Raw genomic sequence first — 7,500 nt, 5'->3', positions numbered from 1 at the left:
AAAGAGTCGATACTGAAGCTCACAGCTGCTGTCACAGCGTTCCTCATCAGCAGCGTCATGTCTCCACAGAGCCACCAGGGGGCCAAGCGGCCCGAGGGCTCACCTGCAGCGACCCCGGACCAGCCGAGGCCTCTCCTGTCTGGACTCTTAGTCTCACATGTTGAGAGCACATGTCTGAACAGAGAGCGGCTCGGCTCCGGCTCGGGCGGATGATTCACGTCTGAAGCTACGATAACGTTCAAGAGGGAAAACGTTCTGAGGACTCGACCTGATTTCTGATCTGAAACTCAAACTCTGGATCTGAGACACCGACACACCGACGTCAAAGATCCACTGAAGTTCCACAAAGGAAATCTCAATCCTCCAGCCGACAATGAAATGAAACCGGAGTTCATCCAACAGTTTGTCTCGTTCCTGTTCCAGCGTGAGAGGGATGCTCGAGCACGGAGCTCCATGGAGCAGATTGGAGCTGTGGAAGAACCTGATGATGGATTCATCAGGTTCTTCCATCACAGGGTCAAGTCTCAGGGTCAAACTCTCTGATTCAATGTCAGCTGCAGAGCTTTTCAAAATAAAAGAAATCTCTTGTTTTTCAAGCAGAAATGTTCAAATTCCAGTTGTTCTTTGACCGAAGTGACTTCACCTCATAATCTCTGAGGTTTGGACAAACCACATTTTTCAGTCTTGGCACTGATTAGAATGATCAACATGAAAAAGCACAGAATATGTTTCCTTTAATGAAACTCAAGGATGAACAGATTCACAGCTTCTCAGCAGCACATCTGCACTACAGGAAGTGCTCATTGTTCTCATACTTTCAAACACATGTAAATGAAAACAGATCCTTTTGATGCCTTTGGACAACTTTCGTGTGTCCACATACTTTTGGCCAGTTTTGACTGCATTGTAAATATAAAGTCTCATATGAGGGAGTTGGGCTGAGATCCAGAGATTCATGTTCATTACATCACAGCACTGAGGTCAGTTAAAGATCATAATCTATCAAGTGTCTGAACCCCCCCCTGCCTGAGCTGTGTATTCTGTGATGTGCACCAGAGACCCCCGGGCCCCCCAGAGACCCCCGGCCCCCCAGTGGGGCCCCGGGCCCCCGGCTGCTAAACATCACCAGACGCAGCCGGGCCGAGGAGACCCCTCCTCCCATGTGATGAAGCGCTGGTGATGCAGTGTTTGAAAGGCAGATGTTTGTGCTCTGACTAATCTAAACCTGAGGAGTTTGTTATTTCAACGTATGGACGTCTTGTTTGGAGCAGAGAGGAGGAAACAGATTGGACCAGAAACCATCTGCCCCATAGCTCACTCACACACGTGGAGGAATTAGATCTTTGTGAGCAGAAGAAAATCCTGTAAATGTTCAGGACGATAACTTGGAGGAAATCAACCAATCGCACGGAACGGGTGAAACCGAGGAGCTCCTCCCATTAGCGTGTTCCCCGACTCAGACTCCGGAGGAAACCAACCAACCCTCTGATGATTGAAATACTTGTGGTTTCCCAGAGTTCCCAGCGAGCTCCTCGGGGGTTTCACTGAGCTGCCACAGAAAACAACAGGCACAATAACTTACGGTCTAATCTTGGTGTCGCAACTCAGACTGAACCTCTGTGGAACAGTCACAGATTAAGGTCTTCAGTTCATCAGCGTCAGGCTGTGGCCGATCAGACCCGAGCTCCAGAGGATCAGATGGATTCTTCAAGGCAGAGTCGCAGCTTGAGAAGACAGGACCTCATTAGAGGGTTTCAAACTGTGCTTCTGCAGGGAGGTCCGGACCAAGACACCGAGGAGAGAGCTCTGTGACGCTGCAGGTGCATGGTCCTCATCTCAGGAACATGTGAGGAACACGTCAGGAACATGTGGGGAACATGTGGGGAACATGTGAGGAACACGTCAGGAACATGTGAGGAACACGTCAGGAACATGTGAGGAACATGTGAGGAACATGTGAAGAACGCGTGAGGAACATGTGAGGAACATGTGAGGAACATGTGAGGAACACGTCAGGAACATGTGAGGAACACGTCCGGAACATGTGAGGAACATGTGAGGAACACGTCCGGAACATGTGAGGAACACGTCCGGAACATGTGAGGAACATGTGAGGAACATGTGAGGAACATGTGAGGAACACGTGAGGAACATGTGAGGAACACGTCCGGAACATGTGAGGAACATGTGAGGAACACGTCCAGAGCTGTTCACAATCAGTTCAGCTGGTCTTAAATTAGACAATTTAGCATTTTTATGTTTTCCATGCTCCTCAGAAAACACTACGATGACACCATGAGTTACGAGGAGAAGAACACTTATATTTGTTTTATTTAAAGTTATGTTTAATTTGAAAAATGACAGGATCTGATAAATGTCAGTGATCGTCTCTTTGATGTTATTTATTTTTGCTTTTAAAGATCAAAGACTCATTTTGTTTGGTCTCATTTGTGATTGGACGCTTCGTCTGGTCTCCTGCTCGAATCTCCAGGGAAAACAAAGAACGCTCGACCGCAACGGAGTGAAGATTTAAATCAGCAGGAAATTCCTCATCATGGATGAAAGCAGAAGAAAGTTGGAGGTTGATTTAGTCGGTGAGCAGCAACGTAGAGAAACATGAATCCATCCCAGCGTCCTGCTGCCGAGGAACTTCTGCTCTAAAGCAGCAAACTCCACACAGAGCAGGAGGCTGGAGCTGAGTCCATCACAGACCAAAGCACCAGAAGAAGAGAAGCCGGAGCTCTTACCTGGTTCAGGTTCAAAGACACTTCAGCAGGACCACAGGGGGGGGGGCTCAGAGACTCAGAAGATCCTGGATCACAAAACAAAGATGTTACCAACAACACAAACCTTCTATCAAACATCTCTTCTTCTTCTGTTTCCAGTACTACTCTAACTTCTACTACTTCTCCAGTCAGTACTACTCTAACTTCTACTTCTTCTCCAGTCAGTACTACTCTAACTTCTACTACTTCTCCAGTCAGTACTACTCTAACTTCTACTACTTCTCCAGTCAGTACTACTCTAACTTCTAGTACTTCTCCAGTCAGTACTACTCTAACTTCTACTACTTCTCCAGTCAGTACTACTCTAACTTCTACTACTTCTCCAGTCAGTACTACTCTAACTTATACTACTTCTCCAGTCAGTACTACTCTAACTTCTACTACTTCTCCAGTCAGTACTACTCTAACTTCTACTTCTCCAGTCAGTACTACTCTAACTTCTACTACTTCTCCAGTCAGTACTACTCTAACTCCTAGTACTTCTCCAGTCAGTACTACTCTAACTTCTACTACTTCTCCCGTCTGTACTACTCTAACTTCTACTACTTCTCCAGTCAGTACTATTCTAACTTCTACTACTTCTCCAGTCAGTACTACTCTAACTTCTACTACTTCTCCAGTCAGTTCTACTGTAACTTATACTTCTTCTCCAGTCAGTACTACTCTAACTTCTACTACTTCTCCAGTCAGTACTACTCTAACTTCTACTACTTCTCCAGTCAGTACTACTCTAACTTCTACTACTTCTCCAGTCAGTACTACTGTAACTTCTACTTCTTCTCCAGTCAGTACTACTCTAACTTCTACTACTTCTCCAGTCAGTACTACTCTAACTTCTAGTACTTCTCCAGTCAGTACTCTGACCAGCGTGACCCGGATACTGGACCTGAAGAACCAGTTTCCATAATGAGACTGAGCTCAGATTAATGTGATTAATGACTTTATTCAGGTTAAATGAATCCGAACATGATGTTTACATTTCAGTATCTTTTCTTAATCTAGTAAATATCAGAATATTAGTAAATATACTCACTGATCAGAAGTATCAGTGAGTATATTTACTAATATTCTTTACTTAGACTGCTGTTACTGCTAGTAGTACTGTAAATACTACTTGTAGTATTAAATCTGTAAGATCACTGCAGTTTGTACGTGAAGGTGAATCCGGTTCTGATCCATCTGAGCCCAGTTTATATAAACTACAGAAGCGTCTTGTGTTCTGAGTCTCAGACGAACAGGAAAGCCCGGTGGTTATCAGCAGCGGGGGGGTGGGGGGGGGGGGTGATAGGACTTCACTCAACAGACTGAACTTTCGGTTTGTGCACTTTCTAGAATCCCTGTCACACCTGCTCAGCTGCTCCCAGCTGACAAACAGGAAACACACTTTGTGTTTCCCAAAAGTTTTCAGCCGACAACAAAGTGAGTGAGTGTCAGTGAGCTGAGCTGAACCCGGGTCAGTGAAGGAACCTCTGGACCTTCAGCCTGTGGAAACATCTGGAGCTGCTTCCTGAAACACTCCAGATCTTATCCTCTGATGGTTTCCTCTCTCCTGCTAACGACTGCGTTTAGAGACTCGGACCAAACAAGGCTTCAGCTGGAGGGTCTGTGTTCTGAGACACACACACACACGCTTGACACTCACAACACACACACACAACACACACACAACACACACACAACACACACACACTCACAACACACACACACAACACACACACACATGCACACACACACACAACACACACACAACACACACACACTCACAACACACACACACAACACACACACACATGCACACACACACACACACACAACACACACACACACACAACACACGCACACAACACACACACACACAACACACACATACACACATACACACACAACACACACACACACACAACACACACACAACACACACACAACACACACACACTCACAACACACACACACAACACACACACACATGCACACACACACACACAACACACACACACAACACACACACACTCACAACACACACACACACACAACACACACTCACAACACACACACACACATACAGCAGATCTATGATACACACAGGAGAAATGATGTTAACATTCCATGCAGAAGGATTTAAATAGTTAAGCTGATTTTTGGATTTTCATGAGGATAACATGATTACATGTTATCTCATTACATGTTATCATTACATGTTATCATTACATGTAATGATAACATGTTATCATTACATGTAATGATAACATGTTATGATGAAATGTGTAAATGTGTAGCACACAGCCGGCAGCTGAAGGTCACATATCTTTGAACTGAACTACAGAAAGAACATTAATGGACGATGCATCATTTATTTTCAAAACCTTAAAGACACCATGAAGCTGGTCTGAGACAACAGATAAGGACCAGAAACAACATGTTGAGCAGATAAAGACGGATTCATCTTCAGTCGGCGTGAAATCAATCACACGTTCAACAAGAGAAACAACTGGAGTTACTGATCTGAACCAGAGTCCTGACCCGAGTCCTGACCCGAGTCCTGAACCCGAGTCCTGAACCCGAGTCCTGAACCCGAGTCCTGACACGAGTCCTGACATGAGTCCTGAACCCGAGTCCTGAACCCGAGTCCTGAACCCGAGTCCTGACCCGAGTCCTGAACCCGAGTCCTGAACCAGAGTCCTGACCGAGTCCTGAACCCGAGTCCTGACACGAGTCCTGACATGAGTCCTGAACCCGAGTCCTGAACCCGAGTCCTGAACCCGAGTCCTGAACCCGAGTCCTGACACGAGTCCTGACCTGAGTCCTGACACGAGTCCTGAACCCGAGTCCTGAACCCGAGTCCTGACACGAGTCCTGAACCCGAGTCCTGACACGAGTCCTGAACCCGAGTCCTGACCCGAGTCCTGAACCCGAGTCCTGACCCGAGTCCTGACACCAGTCCTGAACCCGAGTCCTGACCCGAGTCCTGACACGAGTCCTGAACCCGAGTCTTGACCTGAGTCCTGAACCTGAGTCCTGAACCCGAGTCCTGAACCCGAGTCCTGACACGAGTCCTGACATGAGTCCTTAACCCGAGTCCTGAACCCGAGTCCTGAACCCGAGTCCTGAACCCGAGTCCTGACACGAGTCCTGAACCCGAGTCCTGAACCCGACTCCTGAACCGAGTCCTGAACCCGACTCCTGAACCCGAGTCCTGACACGAGTCCTGAACCCGAGTCCTGAGTCCTGAACCCGACTCCTGAACCCGAGTCCTGAACCCGAGTCCTGAACGCGAGTCCTGAGTCCTGAACCCGAGTCCTGAGTCCTGACCCGAGTCCTGAACCCGAGTCCTGAGTCCTGACCCGAGTCCTGAACCCGAGTCCTGAGTCCTAAACCCGAGTCCTGAGTCCTGACCCGAGTCCTGAACCCGAGTCCTGACACGAGTCCTGACCCGAGACAGGTCTCCCCTCCCTGCACTTCTTTATTTAGAAGCAGCTCAGAGGTTTGAATAGGAAACAGATGAAGTGCAGATGGGGGGGGGGGGGTCTCACACTGACATTAAGCAGAGCTGTGTGGAGTGTGTGTAACCCACAGAGTGTGGAGTGTGTGTAACACACAGAGTGTGGAGTGTGTGTAACCCACAGAGTGTGGAGTGTGTGTAACACACAGAGTGTGGAGTGTGTGTAACACACAGAGTGTGGAGTGTGTGTAACCCTAACACACAGAGTGTGGAGTGTGTGTAACACACAGAGTGTGGAGTGTGTGAGACCCTAACACACAGAGTGTGGAGTGTGTGTAACACACAGAGTGTGGAGTGTGTGTAACACACAGAGTGTGGAGTGTGTGTAACCCTAACACACAGAGTGTGGAGTGTGTGTAACACACAGAGTGTGGAGTGTGTGTAACCCTAACACACAGAGTGTGGAGTGTGTGTAACCCTAACACACAGAGTGTGGAGTGTGTGTAACCCTAACACACAGAGTGTGGAGGACGGGAACTCAAAAGACACAGAACTAAAACATTTAGAGAAACATGTTCAATATAATGTTCAACCCAAAGCACTGAAAGCAAATAAACACATGCAACACTAATAATGAGAAAACTGATAATTTAGTTTGTGCTTCAGATCAGACAAATTAAATAAAAACTATAATCGCCGAAAAACAATCTATATTGTTAATGCTCGATAACGTTAAATGTTTGAAATGTGTTCAAATGAGAAACGTATTATTTAATGTTGTCAGGAGTAATTTCAATAATCTAAAGGAGTTTTTGTCTTTTGTCCCATCACTTCACCAATGTGCTTCCTATTATTAACATCATTACTGTTACATTTAATTATTCATATTATTTAAAACATCTGCACTTGATCGTTTCATTCACTTGAACGTAAACGTAAACTTTGATTGTGGATAAATGACAAGAAGTATTTGGAGCCACAAACGTCCTGAGAGGAAATTCAAAAAGACAACGCTCATTAAAACCTAAAACCTTTCGGACACGTTCACTTCTGCTGTTAAATAAGTTTCAGAATCTTTTGTCCTTATTAATCTTCCATACATCTGGCTTTGATTTGAACCAAGCCTTTTAGAAATGTTCCTCGGCTGCATCCATAACCAACCATCCAGCATTGTTCTGAAGAATTTTAAAAACCCTGTGGTGAATAGTTGGACTCGACATGTGTTTTATATCGAGTCGTTAAAAAACCTTCGTGCATGAAACTCATTCTCACTTA

General features: G+C 46.1%; 1 protein-coding gene across 1 annotated transcript in view; it reads right to left on the bottom strand.

Moving 5' to 3' along the window:
• Positions 1-2,784, bottom strand: part of col6a4a (collagen, type VI, alpha 4a) — a 44,198-nt gene extending 41,414 nt beyond the window's left edge. Inside the window, exon 1 of the mRNA XM_061081303.1 lies at positions 2,748-2,784. The gene's annotated coding sequence lies outside the window, so the exon portion shown is untranslated. The remainder of the gene's footprint in view (positions 1-2,747) is intronic.
• Positions 2,785-7,500: the final 4,716 nt, after the last annotated feature.

The sequence above is a fragment of the Limanda limanda genome, chromosome 11 (assembly GCF_963576545.1).
Source record: "Limanda limanda chromosome 11, fLimLim1.1, whole genome shotgun sequence".
Taxonomy (NCBI): domain Eukaryota; kingdom Metazoa; phylum Chordata; class Actinopteri; order Pleuronectiformes; family Pleuronectidae; genus Limanda; species Limanda limanda.
This window is presented reverse-complemented; position numbering and strand designations above follow the sequence as displayed.